Genomic DNA, 15717 nt, shown 5'->3' with positions numbered 1-15717 from the left:
CCTCAGCCTTTCATCTCTCTCTGGCTATCTCTGTCTCTCCATCTGTCTGCCTCTTTGTTGCTATGTTTCTCCATCTTTCTCTCTTTCTCATTTTTTCTGTCTCATGAATGCCGTTTGCTATCAGGTTTTACTTTTTTTGTTGCTGAGGAAGATTTGCCCTGAGTTAACATTCATGTGAATCTTCTGCCATTTTTCAGTATGTGGGCCACCCAGCACAGCATGACCACTAACAGAGTGGTGGAGGTCCATGCTTGGGAACTGAACCAGGGCTGCCAAAGTGGAGTGCACCAAACTTAACCACTAGGCCACTGGGCCTGGCCCAAAGTTTCACCTATTTTTAATAAATATCTCATTCTCCTTTGTTGGAAAGTGTCTTATTACCTCCCTTTACCAAGCTAATCCCCCCTCATCCTCAGGTTGCAGATCAGACATCAGTTCCTCTAAGAAGCCCCCTTGCCCCGCTTATCAGCTCCCATAATGCCCCAGGTTAACCCCTATTATACCTTACCTCACTGTATTGTGGGTTCCTCCACACCATGGGAAAAAGAGTGCCTCCTTCATTGCTGTACCCCGCTGGCTGCCGTTTGGGAGACACTTAAGTAGCAGTTGAATGAAATAGTAAATAACCTCAAACGACAGGTTTCTGAATGGCTGCTTGTTAAAAACTCAAGACACCCCCCAGAAGGGGCACAGGTGAGGAAGCCAGAGCGGGAGCCCGTTGGAGTCCCCGCCTCGCCTCTACACCATGGATGGGGTGAAGGAGCCCTCCTCTCCAAACTGTTTTGATGAGGTGGTGAGCCAAGGGCAAGAGGCCCTTTCAGACATTTTGGTGGGGACAGTCCAGAGTGGAAATAGCTCCTGGAGGGACCGAGGATGGGCTCCAGCAGGAATGGGGACGTGAACAACACCAATGGGATGGTTCCCTTCAGCCCGTCTCCGGGTTGCTCCAGCACCATTTGTGCACACTCAAAAAGTAACTCTTACCCATGCAGCATTGGAAGTTCCCTCCAAGGTGTCAGAGCCTCAGGCAACAGCCTGACAGCAAATATCTTGTAGCCCTTTAGCCTGACTGCTTTCTTCTGGGAGCAGGGCCGAGAGGAAAGCAGATGGAGGCTGAGGTGGTGCTGCCAGAGGCAGAGGGGCCATCAGCGGAGGAGTCAGGGAGGATGTGGGCAGTGGTTCAGGCCCCTGCTGGGAGATGCCAGTGTGGATTTCTGTCATCCAGGAAGCAACTGCTTTAAAAAGAAAAAAGAAAATACTCTTTTGACAGTGATCTTTTATGGACAAACAAGACCTATCCATTTGAGACACCTTAACTGGAAATGTGAATGAAAAGCAAGAATTCAGAAGACAAGGCTTTCTTCCTCATGTTCCCTAAAGAATTCTCTTTCATTCATATATTACAGAAAGGGGGAGGGACAGAGCTGATCGACACTCAGACACCACCTAAGCCCTTATACCTGTGTGCATGGAGCTGCCATTGAGTTGAGACAGCCTGAAGCTCAGGGCCAGGTTTGCACGGTGGGCAGCCCCCATTCCTAACCCAGAAACCCAGGCATGCCTACCTGAGGCCCCAGCCTTCATATAGCTTTTTCCCCAAATAATCCTTAATGCAGATGGAGTGCCTTACCCTCAAAGATCTGCCAAGTGACACACCATCTTGATATGATGCACATACTGAATGACACATTTCATTAGCAGACTTCCAATAGTTGTCCTCACCACCCCCTTCCCAAGTGCCACATTCTCATATCCCCCATGCCATATGCAGGCTACCCCAGGCTCCAGAAAAAGGGAAAGGTTTAAAGCAAAAAAGTTAGAAGGGAAAAAAGAAAAAACCAGCACACACCCTGACGAAAAGACGCTGCTTTGTAAAAATGATAACCCCCAAACCTGAATTTGCATCCACACTAGATCATTTGAGAAGCTCAATATGGATCCACGCTGAGTTCTCCCATCCCAGGGGAATGATACTGCCCAGCTGGTGACAACCCAACTCCCGGACACTTTCGTGCAATAGAAATCTGATAGGGGAAAAAAATAAGTTACAAAGCTTCCTGTATGCCCACACCATGCCACCACATTGCCCTCCACAAAATTGAAAATGCACGTCCTCGCCCACATGCTCTAACCAGCTCCGAGCACAGCACCCAAACATTAGGACAAACCTACGCTCTTTCACCACCCCTGAGAGCAGAACCGGAAAGCATGTGGCAGCGAACGCCCATGCTGATTCCATTTGATATACACACACACAAACTGTCGAAGCATCACACAGACACACCCCACATCCACAGAAGTGAAACATGAGCACATGCACACATACTCACACACACACACTGCCCTCCTAGGGCATGCTTGTGTGTGTGTGTGTGTGTGTATTTTGCTTGGAGACAGATGATGCTCTGGATTATGAGGTTTCCATGGTTACCTTTTGTGGAGGGAATTGGGGTAAGTGAACTCTTGGGGTTCACCGTTCAACAGATGTGGCTTGCTCACTCCTGCATGCTTGCTCGCTCACTGGCTTGCTCTGCATTTTATGACTATCAGCGTTTAGTGACAGTTTCAAGTCAAGTACATTGTAATAGAGTTGAAACTTCCTAGGGTTCTGGCTTTGTCTTTGAAGGAGGGTATTAAAAACTGACTTCAACCTACAAGTTACCCTGGAAGAGTCTCAGACTAACTAGAGTCTAGGGGTAGCCAAGGTCGTATAGACCCACCCTTTCTCCCCTGTGAAACCACCCCAGAATGGGTGATAAAACCCATATTTACTAACTCATAAAAAGTTCTAAGAGAATTAAATCTAAGGGCCCAGGCCAGCATAAACCACAGGAATGGGAACAGGGCTCCAAAACCGGTGTTTCCTCTCCTTTCCACCGCCTTTTCCAGGAGGCCTTTCCAAATGGTCATCTTGCATCACTTTGGGGCAAAGTGATTTCTCAGGATAGTGTTGGCCTCAGACATGGTTCCATCTGTATATATGGGAAAGTGCCCAGTCTGGCTTGTCAAATAGAATACTTCAACACACTTCACGTGCTGGTGTCTCATTTTCTCCGATGAGTCCAACAAGACAAACAGAACCAGGAGCCTATTGGGAAGCAATTGCCAGACTCTTCTTCAGACTTTGATGACCTAAAGAAGTAAAGAAAAGGAATAGTATAATTTAATCAATGGAGCAATATAGTAGGGCTCAGGTCGCAGAAGGGAACAGGCAACTCTGTGCATTGGGTGGTAAACGGGAACCTAGATTCCTGTCTCAGCCCAGCCATTAGCCAACCTGGAGGCCTCAAGCAAGCCTCTTAGCTTCCCTCAGCCTAGGCATCTTATGTTTCTATGGTTCTTGGTTTCTGGGGCTCCAGATGGTTTTCCACATATAGGAGAAAACCCTTTGGTCTGGTAATTCAGCATGTGGCGTAGGACAAAAAGGACCCAGCTCAAGTGCTAAGGGGGAACCTGAATGGTAAGTTAAGATGGAAATCAGAATTATTTTCCAAATGTCCATACTCTTTTGTACTCTTTTATCTCCTCCATTTCCACTCTAAATTTTCTCCTCCAACCCAGAATGGGTAATATCTATGAATCAGTAGGAGGAAAGAGGAAAACTTGATGTAAATAAACATAGTATGCTTTCATTTTGGATCCAACTACTTAAAAACAAAGGAGGACATGAAATTGAACACACTCATGGAGAAAAGAACATTGTAGATAATTAATCAATTGGAAAAGAAGACCTGGGACGCAAACAGCATAGGCTGTGGGACTGTTGCCCCAGGCAAAAGAGAAGAGCAGGAGATCATTACGGTCTTCAATGGAACCCACATTCTCCACCCGTCTGTGTTATGGGCTGAATTGTGTCCCCTCCCAAAATTTACATCTCGAAGTCATAACCTTCAGTACCTAAGAATGTGACTGTATTAGAGATTGGGTCTTAAAGAGGTAATTAGGGTTAAATGAGGTCATTGGGGTGGGCCCTAATCCAATGTGACTGGTGTCCTTATAAAAAGAGACTAGGACACAGGCACACACAGAGGGAAGGCCATGTAAAGACAGAGGGAGAAGACAGCTATCCACAAGCGAGGGGGAGAGGCCTCAGAAGAAATCAGTCCTGCTAACCCTTCGATTTCAGAATTCCAGCCTCCATAACTGTGAGAAAATAAACTCCTGCTGTTTAAGCCCCCAGTCTGTGGCGCTTTGTTAGGGCAGCCTGAGCTGACTCACACAGCCTGACACCAAACTAGCCAAGGAGCACCGAAACGAGGCAGTGAGGAATGGCTCCCGGGCAGCCATCCAGAGGGGGGGCTGTGGAGTCAGACCACCTGGGCTTCACCGCCCGCTTAGCACTAACGGAATAACATGTGAACCTGGGCGAGCTATTTAACTTCTCTGTGCCTCAGTTTCCTCATCTAGATAATGTGAATAATAGCACCTTCCTCCTAGGGCAATGGTGAGGATTGTAGGAGGTAATGTCTGCCAAGAACTTAGAACAAGTGCCTGGAACATAGAAAATACTCAATAAATGTTATTGCAAATACAGCCAAGCAATTTGTATGTATGTGTGCATGCGCATGAGGAAGATTGGCCCTGAGCTAACATCTGTTGCCAGTCTTGCTCTATTTTATGTGGGATGCTGCCACAGCGTGACTTGACCAGCAGGGTTAGGTGCGTGCCTGGGATCTAAAGCTGCGAACCCCAGGCCACCAAAGCAGAGTGCACGAATTTAACCACTATGCCACCAGGCCAGCCCTCAAGCAATTTTTTTAACTGAAGTTTTTTTTAAAAAATCTGGAATTGAGGCATGTGTCCAGGTTAGTCCTGTATGAAGACGAGGAAATGGATAAGATAACTTCCCGAGCACCCTCCTAGCTCTGAAATTGCTCGGAAGTCTGAGCACCATCTCACTACCTTTCAAGGAAGGCTTCAAACTTTAATCCTTAAATCCCACACATATTGATTCCTTTAGAAAAGATCAATAAGCCAAGAGTATCCATAATTTTTCAAAACCATCACAGTCTGTGAACTGTCCCCCACAGATGCTCTCATCTCTCCTTATAGCCCACTTGGGGCTTCTCAGGTCTTGATTTTCCATCCCTGTGAACACACCATCCCTGTCAGATCTTTGAAGGAAGCCACTCCCTCAAGTCTTCTCTCTGCAAGGACAGCTGATCTATTCTCCATTCTGTCCCTGTCAGATGTTTAGAATCAGAGGAGGGGGAACCAGAAATTTAACCTAATGACACCAGAATAGCACAAGCAGGAATTCATTTCCATTGATGGGAAACAGATGGTGGCTACAGGGTCCTGGAAACAGCAGGTGATGTTCCCTGAGTATTATGGACACTCTGATGATGCCTCACCAAATGTCCCTTCACTTTCCATCACTTGGACCACAGGCCACCCTGTAAATTGTCCACCTCGCAGCCTTTGATTTGGTTGCTGCTGGTTCTGCTTTGCAATCTCTTTAGCCTCTGTTGCCCTCAGGAACCACAGCAAGAAACCCAGACCTGCAGTTCTTGGGACTCTGGTAATACGCAGACTTGCACGGGCCACCTTTGCCTAAGGAAAGGCCAAGGCCAAGGCAGCAACATTTAGTTCCACACCTCCAGGAAATGCTGAAAATGGCAGTTTGTCCATTCAGAGAGCCCAGCAGTGCTCAAGTCATCGAGGCCCAGGATCCTCGAGCAAAGAGCAAATGAGTCATCAGAGGAAGAGTTAAAAATGTTCTCTTCCCAGGTCTGGAGCAGACACTTGCCTAGAGCCTGTCTGACAGCACGCACAGCTAATCAGACGATGTGCTGCTTCCCCAGCGTGTGCCCACCCTGTCCTTCCAGGCAGACGCTCCTAAAATGCTGTTACATGCAAAGACGGCAATTTAGAATCTGTGGCTCTCCAAGTGTGTGGAGGTGGGGGGCAGGAGAGAGAGGAACAAAAGAGTAAACAATGAAGGTCTGAAACCTTTGTGCAAGGGAAGACCTCCTCAGTTGCTAATATGCAAGCCAGACACCATCTTGCTTCTCTCACCACACTGAGATATTAATGGCATTGGCATATTTTCAAAGAGGATTTTTGGGAAGACAAAAAAAGGAAAACACAAATATTTGGACAGGTGAATGTAGCTCCTTGTCCACTAGAAACTGGTAGTTCCTGAAGCACCCATAAGCTTTTTCTTCCCAGAAAACAATATTAACAACCCAATCATTGTAATAGGAAAGTTTGGGCATCTTTCCATCAAATCTTTTCCTCCATCGCCCCCAGACAAGCTCTGTAAAGCACCTGTTTGGGCTTCAGTGTCACTGCACTGGCTTTGCGGAGTCTAATCCCTCCCTCTTTCATTAGTTGGCTCTGTTCTGTTATTCCCTTAATAAAAAGTGAGATAAGAGACCCACACTCACCAGCCCCCAGATTACCCTAATTTTCACTTCCCCTGGTCCTGAATCCTTCTATTTCCCATGGCTTGTTGGATATAATATTGAGTCAGTTTCCACAAAATTAGCAAGCTTCTAGACTGGCCAAATGAATTTAATTCTGCAAATAAAATTTTGTAAACATATGGAATCTCCATATTCCAGACTCATAATTCCTTCTGTCCCCATCTTTGAGACACAGAGACCCTCACACCAGGGCCAATGGCAGGGCCTGCCCATCGTCTCTGCTGCTTTGATGCCCAGGTCTCTTTAAAGATCTGACGACCCAGCCCAGAAACCACATTTTCTGTTCTCTTTTTTTTTTTTCATTGTTGTAAAACATACATAACATAAAACTTACCCTTTAATCATCTTGAAGTGCACAATTCAGTGGCGTTAAGCACATTCACATCGTTGTGCAATCATCACTGCTATCTATCTCCACAGCTTTTTCATCTTCCCCGAATGTGACTCTGAACCCAGTAAACAATGACTTCCTCCTAGCCCCTGGCAACCACCATTCTACTTTCTGCATCTATGAATTTAACTCTCTAGGTGCTTCATGTAAGTGGAATCATATGATGTTTGTCCTTTGCGGCTGGCTTATTTCACTCCCTCAAGGTTCATCCATGTGTAGCTTGGGTCAGAAGGTCCTTCCTTTTTTAAAGCTGACTGACGGTCCAGTGTATGTATGTACCTTGTTTTGCTCACCCATTCATCTGTCAGTGGACATTTGGGCTGTTCCCATCTTCCAGCTATTGTGACTAATGCTGCTCTGAACGTGAGCAGGCATTTGTGTGAGTTGCTTCTTTCCATTCTTTTGGATGTCCACCTAGGAGTGAAATTGCTAGATCATGTGGTAACTCTATGTCTCTCTTTTTCAGGAACCACCAAACTGTTACCACATTCTCTTTTAAAAGATTCTCATCTGCAGACAAGCCCTTCCCAGGAATGTAGACGACAGCACATTTCCAAGAATTCCAAAGAGCCAGTTAGGCCTAGGGGCAGGCTGTTTTAACATCCTCAGTCCTTCACCCCTTGTATCCACACTCTTTGCTGTGTAACTTGGCGGCCCTTCCCACAAGAAGGCAGGGAACTCTTCTCAGCCTTTGCCGTTGGCTCAGTCACATGACTTGCTTTGGCCAATGGGATGCCAGCAGACATGACACAAGCAGGAGCGTGAACTGTACTTGCATGTTAGGACAGGCCCTCTGACCCTCTGTCACCACCATGAAGGGAACATGCCTTACTTGGCCCACCAGTCCCAGGAGAAACAGGAGGGACGTGGGACACAGAGCTAGCCTGGTCACTGTGATCTGAAGCAAAGCCACCCCAGCTCATCTGCTGCTCCTTGAGAAGAAATGATTGTTGCCTCTGAGTTTTGGGGTGGCTTATGACAAAGTGTCATTGTGGCAATAGTTGACAGTGCCCATTTACTGTTTATCCTAAATCTATGTGAGAATGAAATTTCTGGAGAATTGGTAAATAGTATAAGACTCCCATTGGCTCCAGGATTTTTTTTTTAATCCACTCTAACCTGAATTAAAAGCCAGACATCCCCGCTGTCTCATAGCTCTCCAGTTCCCTGGGGGCCCTCTTAGTTTGTTCTCTATCTGACCTGTCATCACGTCTTGCTAGTACCAAACCCCAGCCTGCGAAAGAATCTTAGCCTGGCATGAAATGGGATGTGCCAAACAAAAAGCATGGATTAAGGAACTCCTTGGAAGGCTCTGATCAGTTGGAGCTGTTGCAATTCAAGAAATCTTCATAAATGGCCGAGAAGGAGGCCGGCTGCTGCCTAAGACGGGCCCCACAGGCGGTCACAGCTAAGCAGAGTCGTCTCCACTTAGGATCTGACCTCAGCTGGGCAATTGCAGACACTCAGTTTTGTTAATTCCCTCGAAATTAACCAGTCTCAGGGGAAAAGTCACATTAAACCAAAGTTTCCAGAGACTGAAAAACTGGAATGCCGGTTTATTAATTTACACAGGGAGTTGCTCTTTCTGGGCGCAAGAGTAATATACTCAAATTCTGTAGCCAGCATACCTCCTTCTTGCTATCAACACATCTGACCAAATTAGTCATCAGAGGCTGCTTGGTGAGCACAGAATCGTAACAAAGGAAGGAGGACAGCGTTGGCACATTTTTTGCAGCCCATGGAAAATCCTAATAAGTATTCCCATACAAAAGTAGAGCTCCATTCTAGGGACTAAATATTGGCATGATGTTGCCCATCTTAGGGGCTAGCCCTCTAACCAAATCAGTATTTTCTTGATAAAAGTAAAAAAATTAATATAAGAAATAAAGCATAAAGAATTATACAGAAGTATCACATTATTATTATTGTTATTGTTATTATATGTTTATAATAATAAGTGTGGGTGGTGCCATATAGGTAGAAGCATACTGAACTGTCAAGAAGACTCAGATTCTAATCACAGTTTCACCATCAAAATACTGTGTGACATTAGGAAATTGACTATGGCACTCTGGGCCTTGGTTTTCTCATGTGCAATGTGAGTGAATTGAACCAGGTAAGCGTCAGAGATGTGATGACTGGAGTCTACTGGCAATATGGACAATAGGTGTTGGACTTTCAGAGGAAAGAAAAATCAGTGAGGTTTATTCCCAAGAGGGATCAGGAGAAAAAGCACACGAAATAAAACAAAGCCAGTAGCACTCTTGGGAAAACAATTGAAAGAGTATATCATGTTGGGTCAGAAAATAAATTGATGGATGCAGATGTCCAAAAATCACCTGCAACTAGAATAACAATAATGTAAATATGGTTGCCGATCTAGAGACAACCTGCTCAGAAAATTCCTTGGATTAACAGAGGCTTTTGGTAATGAAAAAAAAAAAAAAAAGTCAGATTGACATTTAGTGTTCAGGATGAGAATAAAGTGCTGCTCTTTCTCAGAGCTGTGTCCTTACGTTATTGATGTTAACTTTTAATTTCAATTAAAGTGTCAGGATCAAGCCCCAGGATTTAACTTGGTTAAATCCCCAAGCTATTGAGACAGTCATGTTTACTGTCTTGATAATTCTCATCTTGGCTTTAAGCCTTTCAACTTAAGTGGAAATCTTCAGATACACAGGTCTGTTATTTACTTATTTCTTTTAAAGCTTCTCTCCTAATAACCTGTACTGTATACTCAGGAGCCCTGGACTGGTAACATTGCCCTGTCCTTCCTGCTATGTTCTCTGCATGGTTTTAAGACCACCTACAGTGAAATTTACAGTCATTATTTTCTGCTGCAAACCCAGAGCTCTGAGCTGTCAAAATTGGTTCCTGGTTTCAAGCTCGATTCAACTCTACTTTGACAACATGTCCTACACTAGACAGTGACGGGTAGAAAACTGTTTAAGAAATGGGACCCAGCCCTCAAAATTATTACAGACTGGTAGAAAAGACAGAACACGTATGTGTGAAATTATTAGAAGACAACACAGGATATATTAGTCCACAGACACTTCATCCTTTGCGAGATTTTAAAAGAAGGAAATTAGTGACAATTAGAAAAGGCTTTATGAAAGAAGTGGGACTTGAAAGAAACCATAAGATAGCATGCATGCTATACAAAGGCAGAAAGTATATACTGGCCCCAGTGATTGCATTTCTCAGGATTCAAGAAATGTAACTCCATCCCAGTCCCCTTTCCCTGGGCTCTTGTAGATACAATATTTGCCTGATGGAGACAAGGTGGTCCTCTCACTGTCAGACTGAGGGGCATCCTCACACACGGAGATTTAAAGAAGATGTTGCTCATATCAACTCAACACCTGCTCTGCAAACTGGGACGCGTGCTGAGCCCAGGCCTGCATGCTCAGGGGTGAGAGGTATGACCCCTGATACTGTCCCAGTTCCATCCAGCTCTATGGCTAGCAAAGGCCACAGTAAGGCTTGGAACGTAACAGGCAAGCAATACTTCTTTAGAGACATGTTTCTTAAACATCAAGCCACTGTTTAAGTTCTGGCAGAAAGGCCACAATCTTTCAGACCACAGGAGAAATGCAAAGGATCCAGGACAACCAGACTGCAAGAAAGGAAGAGGGGACCCCAGAAAGGAGAAAGTAAGAAACAGAGAGTCTCAAATTTTTTATATAAACCCAGACCAAGTCTCTGGCTGACCCTTGAACCAGCACACGTGGAATCAACTGAAAGCAGATTATAGTTTGGCTTAAAGAACTGAAATAAGATCTGAGCCACCACTCCACGCAGGCATGACCATTGGCAATATGAGTCTAAATCCAGTTAATCCTCTGCTGCAACAAAACGTCAACACTCCTTGAGAAATACAACAAAATGCAAAGTCTCTACAACACAACATTCACAATGTCCAGAGTAAAAGCCAAAATTATTCAAAAAAGAAGACTCAGGAAAATGTGACCCATTCTCAAGGGAAAAGATAATCAACATATGCCAATCCTGAGATGATCCAGATGTTAGAATTCTTAGAGAAGGACTTCAAAGTAACCAGTGTAACTATGCTCAATGAGGTAAAGGAAAAAATGCTTGTAATGAATAAAAAGGTAAGAAATATCTACAAGGAAACAGACATGATTGTTAACGCAGGAAGCCCTCAGGAAACTACAAAACACCTACTGGAACTAATAAATGCATTTTAGTAAGGTTGTAGGATACAAAGTCACTGTACAAAAATTAGTTCTACTTTCATACAGCAGTACGAAACGATTAGAAAATGCAATTTTTTAAAACATTAAACGTATATTTATTGATAAATCTAGGACTAAAATATATTTACAAAAGACAGTATGTTAAAGTTATATGTTCTGACAATTCCATGCAGTACAACTATTAAAAAAACAGAGGGAAACTGGAAAGAATATGCGAAAAGTAAAATAAACTCACTGATTGCCTTACAGGAATTAATTGGGAGTGAAAGGATTTTACTTCAAAACAGATTCGGTGGAAGGAAAGGGAGGGAAAAGAGAGATTATTAGCTAATTTCAATATTGAACCAATACACAGAAAAAGGAACCAAGAGACAAAAATCCCAAATTCAGCATCTTACAGTGAGGAAACACCATCTTTTCTGCTCAATTCAGGAACAAGACATGACGAGCACCATCCCTTCCTCTATTTAACATTGTCTTTGAATTAATGCCATTAGACAAGAAAAAGCATCTCAAGGACTAAGAAGTTGAATGAAAGAGGTAAGACTCTATTTGCATATGATATAATCAAAAATTGAAAAGAATCAATGGGAAAACTACTGCAAATAATAAGAAAACTTAGTTAAGTAGCAGGGACCAAAATTATCACATCCGAGGAAACCCAGGTAGAAGTCTAATGGAAGAGAAAAACTCATTTCACTGTGGCAACAATAAAATAAAACACCTAGGCATAAACCTAAAGGAAATGCCCAAAATCTCTATGAGCTTCACTATAAAACAATCGGAAAGAAACAAAAGTAGACTTGAACAAGTCAAATAAGATACCACGTTTTTGGATAGGAACACTCAGCATCCTAAAGATGTCAGTTTTTTATAAGATATTTTTTAGGCATAATGCAATCTCAATAAAAATACCATTAGATAATTTTTTTATCTTGAGTTGGACAAGTTGATTATAAAGTTTATTTGGAAGACAAAACAAGCAAAAATCACCAGGAACAATCTTAAAATAAACAGCAATGATTATGTGGAGGGAAGGAAGCTGGTCCTGTCAGAATTTAACCCTACTATAAATCTCTAGGATAAAATACTTCAGTATTGTTACGTGAACAGAAAACAAAATCTGGAAAATGACCCAGATATGAGTATTTCACATATGATACGAACATTTCATATATGATATGAACATTTAGTACATGGTAATGACAGCATCCCAAATCGGTTGAGAAAACCTGGTGTAAGATAACTGTATAATGTTCATACTGCCATCTGGAATAAATTCCCGATCAGAGATTTAAATATAAAATACTAAATCATACAAGTATTCAAAAAAAGTATGAGTAAATTCCTCTACACTCTTGGAGTAGGGAAAGCCTTCCTAACTATGACTTAAAATTCAGAAGCAATGAAAAAGAATTATAAATTTATTACATAAAAAAAAACTTTGCCTGGCAAAAATTACCGTAAGAAAAGAAAACAGGTAAGTGACAAAGTAGGAAAAACTATTTGCAGCTTATTCATAAACAAGAGCTAATATCCTTAATATAGAGGGATCTTCTAAAAATAGAAAAGAAAGAGGCCAACAACATCTAAAAATACATGTAATAAAGATAACTGATAGTTTATAGAAAAAAGGCAAATGGCTCCTAACGCCATTAAAAGATGTTCGCTTTCACTTAAATAAGAGAAAAACAAATTAAAACTACACTGAGATACCATCTCTTACCAATCACACTGGTAAAAATCTAAAGTGTGATATCATATTCTGTTGAACAACTGATGGGCAAGCAAAACGCTATAACGCCTATGGGTAACAATTTAATAGTACCTAGCAAAATTCCCAGAAAGTAAAGGAAGCTATCAAAGACCACTGGAGTCATGTCAAATGGATGCAGAAGCCAACTTGAATAGGCTCCTACTAGCCAAAGATGGAACAATTTGACCACCAATAAGGACAATGTCAAGTGAAACACATGAAATGACTTTACAACCACAAATTCACTATGCTACTTTAAAAAAAAATAAACTTTCATTAATTACCCTTGGAAATCAATTCATTCTTTTGAAAACTGGTAACAACAGGAAAGAATCGAGCCTTTATTCTGCTTTTCCCGTGCAAACTGATTCAGGGAAGTTGATGAGAGAAAGTCTCTAAATATTAAGGATATTAACTCTCGTTTATGAATAAGTTGCAAATAGTTTTTCCTGCTTTATCATTTGTCTCTTCTTATGGTAATTTTTTTGCCACGTAAAAGTTTTTTATTTTTCATGTAATAAAATTTATCCAATTTTTTTATTGATTCTGGATTTTAAGCCATAGTTAGGAAGGTTTTCCCTACTCCAAGATTATAGAGGAATTCGCCCATATTTTTTGAATACTTGTTGTAGGGTTTAATTCTTTTGCTTAAATCTCTGATCCATTTGGAATTTATTCTGGAGTACGGTATGAACAGTGGATCTGATCTTATTCAGTAGTATCCCAGCTTATAAAGACAGACAGAAATCCTTGAATTAGGATATCCCCATTTTGAAACTTCTGAAGAATTGAATATAAGTACTGATCATTAAGGGCTACTAATGTCACAAAAAGACATTATAACCCTTATGATGGAAGTGCACAGTGCCACCTATGAAATAGTCCGGCCTCTCCCAAAATCAAACAAACCTGAACATGATCAAACTTCTAGATCTAATGTCTAATTTACAGGAATATAGGAGACAGAGGAGCATGTTGAATACACACTGTCACAGGATGCAATCAACAAAACAATGGTGGGAAATTCTACTAGGCAAACCACTGGGTTTCTTAAAAAAAAAACTGGCATGGACAAAAAGAAATGGAATAGGAACTTGTAGATTAAAAGAGATTTAAGAGACATATTAACCAATTGTAATGTACAGACTTTGTTTGGATCCTGATTCAAACAAAGCAGAAAGAAATAAAAATCAAAGAAAGACAAGAACATTTACAGTACAATCAGGAAAATGTGGACACTGACTGGACGATATTTGAAAACGTTACAGATTGATGATTTTTAATACCAACAATGGTATTATGGTCATGTTTAAAAAGGGGAATCTTTGTCTTTTAGAAATAGATAGCGAAGTATTTATAGATTAAATTACATGTCTGGAATTTCCTTCAAAAAAACATATAGAGGGGAAAAATATCAGCCATGTGTTGATAATCGTTGAAACTGAGTGATAAGGAGGTACACAGGGATGCATTAGGCCATCTTTTTCTTTTTGTAAATGTTTTAAATTCTCCATAATAATTTTTTCAAAAGAAACACACAAAAAACAGCACATGCATACTTAAGGCCATTGATCAAGCACTTCAGCACAAGTGTCAGTGTTGGAGAGAAGGATGGGAATAAGGACCTAGGATAACACAGAAAAAATAAAATAATCATACAAGAAAATGAGTACAATGAATGATGATAATTATAGTCCACAAACAGAGGAGGACAATTAACGCAACTCTCTAAATCTGAAGCCCCCCAAAATTAAAGAAATAAAATACATAAATAAAAATAAAAGATCATGACTGTTCCTTTAAAAAGTAATTGGAGGAGTTCTACGTAATGTACTCATTAGCATTGTAACTGTAGTTAGTTCATCTGAGAAGCCCATGAGTACATGATTACCTATCAGGGGTAGACCAGGTAAGGTCCCCCTGCCCCATCAAAACTTCTCCATGCCTGTACCGTTCCCCAGGAGCCATGACGTCTAGCATCTGTACGTGGATTAGTCAATCCTGCTCATGTACTAAATCTTTCTGAATCCCTCTCTTCTCTAGCAGCAGCTCACACACTTCTAACAAACCTGCTCACAAGCAAAATTGCTGAGAGAAAGTGAAACTCAGAATTTAGGAACAATCTAGGATCTGAGGATGTTCTCTGAACTTTACATAGATCCAGGAAATCACAAAGAAAAACCCAGTTCCTCCTAAGAGAGGAGAATCCACTTTTTTTCCTGGGGTGCAAAATCGAAGTTCAGGAAACCACAATTGAAGGTCAGAGATTAGGGGAGGAAAGGCAAACAGAAAGAAGGGGAAGGGAAGACGTAAAGACTAAAGGTAGCACAGATCAAGGGAATAGGAGAAGACCTAGGAAGAAGGGAAGACACTCCCTGACCACAGAGACAGGAACTGATGCCATAAATCCACTCTCCTCATGTAAATCTATCTTGATCCAGAGAACTAGCTGACAAATAATTTTCCTATTAAATTTCAAAGGTGGCTGCTCAGTGATCAGAAGTAGGAGTGGGTGTGGTGGTTTAGTTTTAGATGTTCTTATCTGGCTCTTTCATTACACTCTGACCCAGAACAAGCAAGTTCATCTCACCTTCCACTGCCCCATTCTCATCACCAGACCCAGCAGGAGCAGACAGCGAGGCCTAAGCAACTTCTAGGTCTGACCCCATCTGGTCACATGCAGTGCCTAGAGTGGCACAACTCACATACATCACCCATGTCTCAAGTATGGGAGTCAGTCTCACAGCGCTAATAGACAGGCTTTGCACGCTCATTGGGAGGGTGAGGGAGAGGCCAAGGTCGTCCTTAGGTTCATAATGATTCCCTGTAAAGAGCTATTTGAGAGCATGACAAAAGCCACCAATTAAACAGATCAATGTTTTGGAAACTAAGGTTGACTGGGGTCTCACTGCAGCCCTCTAT

The sequence above is a fragment of the Equus caballus genome, chromosome 5 (genome assembly GCF_041296265.1).
Source record: "Equus caballus isolate H_3958 breed thoroughbred chromosome 5, TB-T2T, whole genome shotgun sequence".
Lineage (NCBI taxonomy): Eukaryota > Metazoa > Chordata > Mammalia > Perissodactyla > Equidae > Equus > Equus caballus.
The sequence above is the reverse complement of the archived record's forward strand: the minus strand, read 5'-3'. Positions refer to the sequence as shown.